The 12005-nt window shown below is 43.3% G+C and overlaps 3 non-coding genes across 3 annotated transcripts; all 3 read left to right on the top strand.

The window, feature by feature from the left end:
* Positions 1 to 2858: 2858 nt before the first annotated feature.
* TRNAN-GUU (transfer RNA asparagine (anticodon GUU)) lies at positions 2859 to 2932 on the top strand. The gene has a single exon. It is a non-coding gene; the product is annotated as a tRNA-Asn (tRNA).
* A 1307-nt stretch (positions 2933 to 4239) lies between these two features.
* On the top strand, positions 4240 to 4311 carry TRNAM-CAU (transfer RNA methionine (anticodon CAU)). Its single transcript has one exon. It is a non-coding gene; the product is annotated as a tRNA-Met (tRNA).
* A 2109-nt stretch (positions 4312 to 6420) lies between these two features.
* On the top strand, positions 6421 to 6493 carry TRNAV-CAC (transfer RNA valine (anticodon CAC)). Its single transcript has one exon. It is a non-coding gene; the product is annotated as a tRNA-Val (tRNA).
* Positions 6494 to 12005: the final 5512 nt, after the last annotated feature.

Here is a 12005-nt window from a genome sequence, read left to right as displayed (position 1 = left end):
GACCTGAGCTTCAATGCTCCTCGTTGCTTTGCCTTTCCCTCCTCGTTGAACTACAGGTTCACCACAGCACTCGTCCTCTAATACGTCAAATGCGTTAGAAGTCCTTAGGTGTAGGCTATTAGTTGTCGGTTTTGCCAAGGTATTCTTAAGACCCCTGTCCTTTACAACTTGCCAAGACGAGGTCTTTTGAATACTGGTCTCGTCCTGTATTTCTTCCTGATGTTGTTTCGCTGTCGTACCTCCTCCCGTAGCGAATCCAACTCTGTCCTCAGAGTTCCAACTAGACTCATCAGTTCCTTCACTGATCCTTCCATTACTGCTGTAATAATATTACTACAATCGGAGCTCCAGCATACACACCCTCTCACTGTGACAGTCTGCGCCTGACTGATTTGAGTTCATTCTCAAGTGAGAATGAACTCAAATTCAAATTCAAATGTACTCAAAGAATGAACTTCTCAACATCGCACATCATAAAAATTTTTGAGAGAGTGCTAAGAAGTAAGATCACAAAATACATGGAATCACAGCAACTCCATAACCCCGGACCACACGGTTTCAGAACAGGGCGCTCTTGCCTGTCGCAGTTGCTAGACCACTATGATATGGCATTAGATGCTATGGAAGACAAACAAAACGCTGATGTAATTTACACAGATTTCGCAAAAACTTTTGATAAATGTGACCAGGGTGTTATTGCACATAAAATACGTCCAAAAGGAATTACCGGAAAAATAGGCAGATGGATCTACAATTTCCTGACTAACAGAACCCAATGTGTAATAGTCAACAAAATAAAATCCAGCTCATCTACCGTGAAGAGCTCAGTCCCACAGGGTACTGTGCTTGCTCCAGTACTTTTTCTCATCCTCATATCGGACATAGACACGAACACAACCTATAGCACTGTATCATCCTTTGCAGATGACACTAGGATCTTCATGAGAGTAGGCAACATAGAGGACACGGCAAACCTCCAGTCAGATGTAGATCAGGTCTTTCTATGGGCTACAGAAAATAATATGGTGTTTAACGATGATAAGTTCCAGCTCATGCGCTACGGAAAAGTGAAAATATAAAAACGGAAACCACGTACAAAACCCAGGCAAATCATAACATAGAACGAAATGGCAATGTAAAGGAGTACTCATGTCGGAAGACCTTACCTTTAAAGAACACAATAAAGTAGCCGTCACAACTGCAAGAAAAATGACAGGTTGGATAACAAAAACTTTTCACACTAGAGATGCTGTACCGATGATGATACTTTTTAAAACGCTTGTGCTCTCTAGAGTGGAGTACTGCTGCACAATAACAGCCCCTTTCAAAGCTGGAGAAATTGCTGACCTAGAGAACGTGCAGAGATCCTTTACTGCTAGAATCCACTCAGTAAAACATCTAAACTACTGGGACCGACTAAAGAGCCTTCCCTTGAGCGCAGGCGGGAGAGATACATAATAATCTATACGTGGAAAATAATTGAGGGGCTGGTCCCAAACCTGCACATAGAAATAACATCACATGAGACCAGAAGACATGGCAGGATGTGCAGAATACCCCCGTTGAAAAGCAGAGGTGCAACAGGTACTCTGAGAGAGAACTCTATCAACATCAGAGGCCCGAGACTGTTCAACACGCTTCCACTACACATAAAGGGCATAACTGGCAGACCCCTCATAGTGTTCAAGATAGAACTATCAACATCAGAGGCCCGAGACTGTTCAACACGCTTCCACTACAAATAAGGGGCATAACTGGCAGACCCCTCACAGTGTTCAAGAGAGAACTGGATAAGCACCTCCAAAGGATACCTGATCAACCAGGCTGTGACTCATACGTCAGGCTGCGAGCAGCCGCATCCAACAGCCTGGTTGATCAGTCCAGCAACCAGGAGGCCTGGTCGACGACCGGGCCGCGGGGACGCTAAGCCCCGGAAGCACCTCAAGGTAACCCGCACTTCGCGAACAATTAAGTCTGGGTTCGTATCCTGGCTGGGGAGGATTGACTAGGTTCCAATCCTTAACATTACGCCTCTCTTCACCCAGCAGTGAAACGATTTGACGGGTCGTATTCCGGAGTTATTAATTAAGATTAATATTAATCTTAGGAATTAGTCATATTAGGATAAAGGACCTGCCCGAAACGCTATGCGTGCTAGTGGCTTTACAAGAATGTAAAAACTGGTGGACCATCCAAGTAGTAGGCGTCCATCTGTCTCAGGAGACTATAGAGTTCCGTTCTGGTTGTCGGTCTGGAGTGGCCTCTCCAGGGCGTAAAGCCGGGATAGGTTGATACAGGGGAGAAGCTGTCACCCATGCAGCAGGTCCCCCCTCTCCACACCACCGAACGTCTCAATTGGAAAGGCAAACGCCAATAAGATTGGTTCCAGCGCCGTCGCAGGAACTGTCAGAACGAGGTTGAAGGCAACAAGGAACTGCCCCCCAGGGGGCTCCAGCTCCGGAGTTAACCTCGAAGTTGGTACAAGAAGGCACAGGGACTCCAACCCCAGAGTCATTTTTGTTGTTGTTACTCTTTTTTGTGGGGGGAAAGGAGGATAATTAGGGAAGAAAGAAAAGGAGGAAACTTAGGAAAAATGGGGGAACCACTGACAAGCTGCCGGCTTCCAGTCTCCGTCGTGACCACTAGACACAAGGTTACTTTAGGCATTAGGACACTATAGGAATTATCATCATCAGGAAAAGATAATCAAGGCAAATGGGGGGACCTTCGACAAGCCGCCGGCCTCCTGTCCTCATCGAGGCCACTATAAGTAGCTCTCAAGTAAATTCAAATAATTATTACACTTCGATATCGAAGTAGTTCCACCTTATTACAAATTTGTTAAGAACGTTCCTCGAGCCTCCGTGGCACAATTGGTTAGCGCGTTCGGCTGTTAACCGAAAGGTTGGTGGTTCGAGCCCACCCGGGGGCGATTATTTAGGCCAACTCTAGGGGTTGACCTCAGACAAGACCGGCATAACACACTTGACAGCGATGTCACACTTGGCCCCGTGATCCAGCCCGTCCTCCTCAAGTCTCCCAACGTCAACAAACTCTCGCGCGTAAGTGACCTTATCCTAACACAACAGAGAACGGCACAGTATGTCAACGTCGCGACCCATCCTCCTGTTTACACAGTAGTTGTTGTATATGCTCCATAGTACAAACGTTGACGTACTAAGTCATTACATAATAGTACTTACTGATCACTTTATAGTCTTAATTATAGTCTTAATTATAAACTCTTTATAGTCGGAAGTGAAGTAAAGAGTACTAATCACTTTATAGTCTAAACAAATAAAGCTAAAAAATATATATATTCCTAGGTCTAGTATAGCACACATAAGTACGATATTAGGCCTCAGATTGCGTGTATATTAGGCCAAGGAAGGTTCAGTTGGTTAAGGTTGTCTTTGCAATATAAATTCAAAACCTTTTCCGGTTTGTCTAAATTCAATAGTACAAATTTCTACTTTCTAATTGCGTTGTACATCGATATATTAACTTTGGTCCTCATCGTTACTATAAGTACTACCAACACAAGAGGATGGGCTGCAGTTTCACGAGCCGCTACCATTTTCTAGTACGACAATTGTTGGTCTCGGGAAGAGTATTCGTCAAAAGGCGCCGTTCTATTAGGAGGACGGGTTGAACATCTACATACCGAGTATTGGCGGCATAACACAACAATTTAGAAAATAATATATAATTATAAACAGCCTCCCAGTCCTTCGGAGCTCATCAACTGTTTAATATGTGTAAAGTCGCCAAAGATTGAGATAACATGTTCGTAAGTACTTGCGTAACTGACTGATGAATCTCGGTCCAGACACTAAATTTAATTCTTATGCTTGGAATGTTTACATGCAAGAAGAGTTGCTATAGACCTCAACAAACACGACAGATCAGCCTCCAGGGCTGAGTGGATCCCATACTTATCCTGTAGACCCCATGTATACCTATCCTGTGAGCGTTAGTGCCTCCAATACATGTCCTGTTCATGAGTGGTAGTGAACCCATACCCATCGTGTGCAGCAGTGATCACATACCCATGCTATGATGTATGTCATACACAGCTGGCTGTGCCCAGTAACCATGATGTGCGCATCCCATGCGTAAGATCAGTACGTACTGGTGCGTTACTGCGCAGAAACACTGATACTTTTATTTATGAAGAAAATATTACCAATTATAATATTATAAAAGATGTATAAAATGTATCATTCAAATAATATGAGCAGCAGAGTGGCGCAGTGGAAGCGTGCTGGGCCCATAACCCAGAGGTCCGTAGATCGAAACTACGCTCTGCTACGAAGTTGTTTTAATGTATTAATAATTATTTTACATTACAAATGCAGGTACATAGCAGTGTCTTGCTACCCCCTTCAATATAAGTAATTACAAATTACAGGTTAAGCTAGCTATATGTTAACAAATAAAGGCACAATAACGAACGTGGGAGATTTGTACCTGAATTTACAAGTCCCTAGTGTCCTCGACGGATAGTGGAAGCCATCGGCTTGTCAAAGATCCCCCCCCCTCCCCCTATGGTTCATGAGGATTGTTTCTATTATTATATTTATATAGGATCTGTTTCTGCCCGAAACGCATTGCGTAATAGTGGCTTTAGGCATTGTATGTACTAGCTCTATCTATATATTGATCCATTAATGTAACATCACTTGTATGTATATACCTTACCTGAATAAACATATTTATTTTATTTATTTATTTATTTATTTGGATTTTGAACTGAGGTAATATCTTGGTATTTAACGACTTCGCCCGTAAGACAATTCCATGGGATAACCCTAGTTTATAGTTTAGTTCATTTAATATGCACCCCATACCCGTCCTGTGGGCGGTAGTGGAAAGATACGTTACAGAGGCACATAATGGGCTCAGGGACTGAACCCCACAATTCATTTACCTGAGCAAGTTAATCTTGCTGAGAGTGTTACAAAATTCAATGCACATCTTCACATCAACAATGGGCTCAAGACCGCCCACAAGTACAGTTTCTAAATTAAGCAACTGACATGTGGAGAGCCCTACAGCGAGAAACATTTGTACGCTAACCAACTGTGTTACGGAGGCTACGCTCTCTAAAACCTTACAAATATTTCCTCCTGCTTCTTACCGCTCGCTCCCGCCATCGAAAGTCCTAAAACTACTTCCCCCTGCTCCTCCCGCTCTCTGAAGCTCTAGTAACACTTCCTACCACTCTCTGAACCCATAAAAATACTTCCTCCTGCTCGCTCCCGATCTCTGAAACCCTATTAATACTATCTTCTGCTACCTCCCACTTCCTCCCGCTCTCTGAAGCCTTAAAAATATTCCCTCCTGCTCTCTGAAGCCCTAATAACACCACCTCCTGTTTCCTCATGAAGCACATACCTTACAAATACTTTCTACTGCTTTCTACCACTGGCTCCTGCTCTCTGAAGCCTTACAAAATATTTCTCCTGCTTCCTGCCACTCGCTCCCGCTCTCTGAAGCCCTAATAACAATTCCTTCCGCTCTCCGAATCCCTAAAAAACTTCCTCCTATTTCATCCCGCTCTCTGTAGCCTTAAAAACACTTCCTCCTATTTCATCCCGCTCTCTGTAGCCTTAAAAACACTTCCTCCTTCTTCCTACCGCTTTCTGAAGCCTTAAAACACTTTCTCCTGCGTTTCCCCGCTCGCTCCTGTTCTCTGAAGCCTTAAAAATACTTCCTACTGCTTCCTCCCGCTCTCTGAAGCCCTAATATCACTTCCTTCTGCTTCCTATAACAAATGTTCCAAAGATGTGTAAATATTTCAATCAAAATTATCTGCTACCAGAATTTTTTGCCAAATATTCCCAGTTTGCTAACTATAGGTAGTACCAAAGTGATAGTAAGCTATCCAGCGCTGCCCACTGGAGGGGGGGCGGTGTGCACGACAAACATCCATTGTGACACTAGCTCTCCACATATGTCAGTTGCTTAATTTAGAAACCGTACTTTTAGTCAATCGCGAACCTATTGTTGATGTTACGACGTATATTGAATTTTGTAACTCGCTCATCAAGACTGTAACTTGCTTAGCTAAATGAATTGTGGGGTTCAGTCCCTGAGCCCATTATATGCCTCTGTAACCCCTTCCAGTACCTCCCACAAGATAGGTATGGGGTGCATAATAAGTGAACTAAACTAAACTTAACCTATCATGTTATCGTGACGTCACACACCCCGTACACACATAAAACAGGATTTTCTCTCTATTTTCGTTATTAAACCTTTTATAATTTATATAATTACTCAAGCAATGTGTTTTGATCATATTATATCGCTGAAGCAAGATAATATGTGCATATGTAAATATGTGAAAAACTATGTGCATCTTCGGTAGCAATTAACCGGATTTGGTCCATATAATAACAGGTCACTATACTTCAGGTTTCCGTAGTGTAGTGGTTATCACGTGCGCCTCACACGCGCAAGGTCCCCGGTTCGATCCCGGGCGGAAACATTTGACTTTTTAAATGTTTGTTTTCATAACCCATTGAAATAAACTCAGTGTCCAACCACTTGGGTCGGACGGTAGGGCGACGGTCTCGCTTCTTGCAGGTCGGCGTTCAATCCCCGACCTTCCCTTCAAAGTTCCCTTCCCTTCCCTTTAAAGAGCTAAAATTAATAACAAAGTATATTGACAATATTTATTAAATCATAAAACTTATACCATTTTGTAATTTGCTAATACTACATTATACTAATTATTAATATTGAGAGTCATATAACTATGTATTGTGGAGCAGAGTGGCGCAGTGGAAGCGTGCTGGGCCCATAATCCCACTAGAGGTCCGTAGATCGAAACAACGCTCTGCTACAGTCTAATTTTCTCCTAATATAAAAAAACAAAAGAAATGTTTTTTATCTTTAATGAATGCAATCCATCCTCCTGTACATTTTGTAACTATGAAGAGCATCGTACATATAAATTAAATATTGACGTAAGAGACAATAACATAGTAGAATTTGGTACTATTCACCTTATAGTCAGGAAAAAATACAGCTAAAACCAAACATATATATTCCTAGGCCTAGTATAACATATATATGTACTATATTTGGCCTCAGCATGTATTAGACCTTGGATGGTAAGTTACGTTAGGTTTTATGAGAAACAAATACAAAGGTTCGGGCCAGCCATGCCCAAAACGCTTTGCGTAATAGTGGCTTTAGACACTGTATGTACAAGCTCTATCTATAAATCCAACAACATGTTTGTATCTGACCTTGTATGTATATACTTTACCTGAATAAACATTTGATTTGATTTGACAAAACCTTTGCCGGTTTATACAAATTCAATAATACCAAATTCTACTATCCAATTGTCCATTATATCAATATATGCACGATGGAGGATGGATGTGTTGCTTATAAGCACTGCTATTAATATATCATAAGCTCCTACATAGATTACACACAGAAATCACAATAGCGTGATGCATCAAATGAACAAATCCACAAGGTCCGTGACGAGGGTTCAAACCTACGTCCGAGAGGATCCCAGACGCTGCCTTAATCGACTGAACTACGACATGGTAAAAGAATTGCAACCAGAAGTTCTACTGACCTTACTTGGATCCTGCAGCCTCTCCGAGACACAAACCAGGATTTTACACAATTCCCCCCATGCAAGCAGGATGAGTAAGGGGTGCACAATAAACTAGCCGCCTTCGGCGGCAACAATCAAAAATCAAATCCCCCCATGCACCCGAGCTCTGTCAATAAGCCGTTCTACCTCTTCGCCCTTACTTCATTTTCTAGGATCCTCTCGGACGTAGGTTCGAACCCTCGTCACGGCCCTTGTGGATTTCTCCTACATAGATGTTATTTTTGCACGGTTGTCTTAGGCTATTAATATAAATGCCGATATTTCTTAAAGTATTACAATTCGGCGGACACCGACTAGGCTATGACGCTCCCCTACCCAACATGACTCATCTTGGAAAGCTGGGCGAGGCTAATCCCACCAAGTGTCTGGTCACCAACCTCGGATAAACATTCTATTTTATGGATATAGGTTATATAAATATATAGAGGGGGGGGGGAGTACCATCTTTGGTTGAGTTTGTAGGTACCCTCGACCTCGAAGAAGACGACATGCAGCATCTGGGGAAGCCTTGTGGGGCACCCGCGTACACAAATTGTCTTCTCATACCATCCCCTATATTTTTTATTTTGTCATTTTATTTTATTTAAAATGTCATTACACAAAAAGAGTTACACCATTGGTTACATTCAAAGTACAAGACTTCTTATTACAGGTTGTAGAGTTCCTCCAATATATAGTTTTGTGTTAACTAATGCTATTACATATATATTATTACCTATATCTTCTAGTCGTAGTAGTAGCAGGCATTCATCAGTCTCAGGAGACTATGGAGTTGTGCTCTGGTTGTCGGTCTGGAGTGGCCTCTCCAGGGCACAAAGCCAGGGTAGGTTGATACGGGGGAGAAGCTGTCAACCATGCAGCAGGTCCCCCCCTCTCTACGGTGCCGAAAGTCTCCAATGGAAAGGCAAACGCCAATACGATTGGTTCCAGCGCCGTCGCAGGAACTGTGAGCTCCGGAGGTGACCTGGAAGCTGGTGCAGGGACTCATAACCCGGAGACCGCCGTGGTCGGGGCCGGAGAAGAACCACCCCAGCAAGTGCAAGAACGACCCCAGCCTCCTGAAGCAGAGCCTGGGGCTGCTAGAGCCCAAGGAGGAGGACTTCAGAGTCCCGCACCTACGGGTTCCAGGCGTAGTTCAATAACTGATAAACATAACTTTAATACTGATTCATTAACTAAGTTCAATAACTAACTGATAAACCTTAAAGAACTGGTGAGAACAACTGTGTTCACTTCAGTTTGCTGAAATTTATTAGAGCTGTGCTGCTTATAAAATACGTTTGTGTTCGATCCCCGATGGTCCCAGTGCTTGGGCACCGTTACTCCACTCCGTCCTCTCGATTCTTGCAAGGTCCGCGTTCGATCCCCGATGGTCCAAGTGGTAGTTTTCCATTCCTTCACTTCGTCCTTATATATCCCAGATGATCTTAATGTCCCTTCCAAGTGCTATATAATCATACTGGCCTGGCGCTTTCACCTCATCATTTCCTTACCTTACCTTACATCCTCTTCTCATAAAGATTAATTTTCCTTCCCGACTTTCTCCTTCACACGCCTCAGTTGTCAGTTGATGATGTATGATGAAGTGGATGAATGTATGACTGTTGAGTTCTTCATTAAGCAGGAAGAGTCGTGGCCAGACTGGGAGGTCGGACCCGGTGTTCACGCGGTCACCAGTTGGACCCGGTGTTCACGCGGTCACCAGTTGGACCCGGTGTTCACGCGGTCACCAGTTGGACCCGGTGTTCACGCGGTCACCAGTTGGACCCGGTGTTCACGCGGTCACCAGTTGGACCCGGTGTTCACGCGGTCACCAGTTGGACCCGGTGTTCACGCGGTCACCAGTTGGACCCGGTGTTCACGCTGTCACCAGTTGGACCCGGTGTTCACGCTGTCACCAGTTGGACCCGGTGTTCACGCGGTCACCAGTTGGACCCGGTGTTCACGCGGTCACCAGTTGGACCCGGTGTTCACGCGGTCACCAGTTGGACCCGGTGTTCACGCTGTCACCAGTTGGACCCGGTGTTCACGCGGTCACCAGTTGGACCCGGTGTTCACGCGGTCACCAGTTGGACCCGGTGTTCACGCGGTCACCAGTTGGACCCGGTGTTCACGCGGTCACCAGTTGGACCCGGTGTTCACGCGGTCACCAGTTGGACCCGGTGTTCACGCGGTCACCAGTTCAAACTCTCGGGATCGTTCATTTGAGCTTCCTTTTTTTCCATCTATTGGCCACAAAATACTTTAGCGTTAATTCAATACCATTTTTCATCTAATTAATCAAATTTAAAATTGTCAATCACGTTTTATTTACGAACTTTAGAAAGTTTTATATATTATATAATTTATTATTATTTATATTATAGTATTACGAAACTGTAATAACGTGTTGTGAGTGTTGCAACACAGCAACAACGTGTTGTGAGTGTTGCAACACAGCAACAACGTGTTGTGAGTGTTGCAACACAGCAACAACGTGTTGTGAGTGTTGCAACACAGCAACAACGTAGTGTGAGTGTTGCAACACAGCAACAACGTAGTGTGAGTGTTGCAACACAGCAACAACGTAGTGTGAGTGTTGCAACACAGCAACAACGTAGTGTGAGTGTTGCAACACAGCAACAACGTGTTGTGAGTGTTGCAACACAGCAACAACGTGTTGTGAGTGTTGCAACACAGCAACAACGTGTTGTGAGTGTTGCAACACAGCAACAACGTGTTGTGAGTGTTGCAACACAGCAACAACGTAGTGTGAGTGTTGCAACACAGCAACAACGTGTTGTGAGTGTTGCAACACAGCAACAACGTAGTGTGAGTGTTGCAACACAGCAACAACGTAGTGTGAGTGTTGCAACACAGCAACAACGTAGTGTGAGTGTTGCAACACAGCAACAACGTGTTGTGAGTGTTGCAACACACCAGCAACGTGCTGTGAGTGACGCAACACAGTAACAACGTAGTGTGAGTGTTGCAACACAGCAACAACGTGTTGTGAGTGTTGCAACACAGCAACAACGTAGTGTGAGTGTTGCAACACAGCAACAACGTAGTGTGAGTGTTGCAACACAGCAACAACGTGTTGTGAGTGTTGCAACACAGCAACAACGTAGTGTGAGTGTTGCAACACAGCAACAACGTAGTGTGAGTGTTGCAACACAGCAACAACGTGTTGTGAGTGTTGCAACACACCAGCAACGTGTTGTGAGTGTTGCAACACAGCAACAACGTAGTGTGAGTGTTGCAACACAGCAACAACGTGTTGTGAGTGTTGCAACACAACAACAACGTGTTGTGAGTTTTACAAAATAATGTATTGTGAGTATTTGAGGGTAGTAATATTGTATTGTGAGTACTGCAACATATTAATACGTGTTGTAGGTATTGTCATGTTGCAACACAGGAATTACGTAATGTGAGTGTTGCACTGGTCAGGAATCACTTACTGCAACATATAATTACCGTGTTAAGACTGAGTGTTCCAACATGTTTTTGTTCTGTCTTTCAACTCTTGCAACACATCAGTCCTGTGAAGTAACACTCACAACACCTCATTCCTGTGTTGCAACACTCACAAAACGCTATTCCTATACGTTACAAAACTCACAACACGTGTGTATGCATTCATGTTATGAACAAATCCTCATGGGCGGCCGTAATGAGGGTTCGAACCTACGCAGGAGATGTTCCCAGATGCGCCTTAGTCAACTGTGCCACGACATGGTATAATAATGGCAGCCTGGAGTGCTGCTGCCCTCACGAGGATTCCGAAGCTTCTCCGAAGCCCAATCGGGGTTTCACACAGTTCCCCCCCCCCCCTCCCCCCCCGTGCACTCTAGCTCTGTCAACCAGATACTCCACCTCTACGCCCTTACTTCAATACACACAGAAATCACAACAGTGGAGTTGTTCATTTGATATATCACGCTATAAGGATGTCTGTGTACATTCGTGCTATGTCTGTGTAGTTCTTGTTCCTCTATATGTTGACTATTATTTTAATTAAGCTTGTCATCCAAAATTCTTTTCTCTCTAGAATCTAAAAAGAATTAAAATAAAATAATGTTGAAAGGAATTTACCATAATTATCTTAACTATTGCTATAATATTACCATAATTACCTGAACTATTACTATAATATTACCATAATTACCTGAACTATTACTATAATATTACCATAATTACCTGAACTATTACTATAATATTACCATAATTACCTGAACTATTACTATAATATTACCATAATTACCTGAACTATTGCTATAATATTACCATAATTACCTGAACTATTACTATAATATTACCATAATTACCTGAACTATTGCTATAATATTACCATAATTACCTGAACTATTACTATAAT

Source organism: Procambarus clarkii, chromosome 69 (assembly GCF_040958095.1).
Source record: "Procambarus clarkii isolate CNS0578487 chromosome 69, FALCON_Pclarkii_2.0, whole genome shotgun sequence".
Classification (NCBI taxonomy): Eukaryota; Metazoa; Arthropoda; class Malacostraca; order Decapoda; family Cambaridae; genus Procambarus; species Procambarus clarkii.
This window is presented reverse-complemented; position numbering and strand designations above follow the sequence as displayed.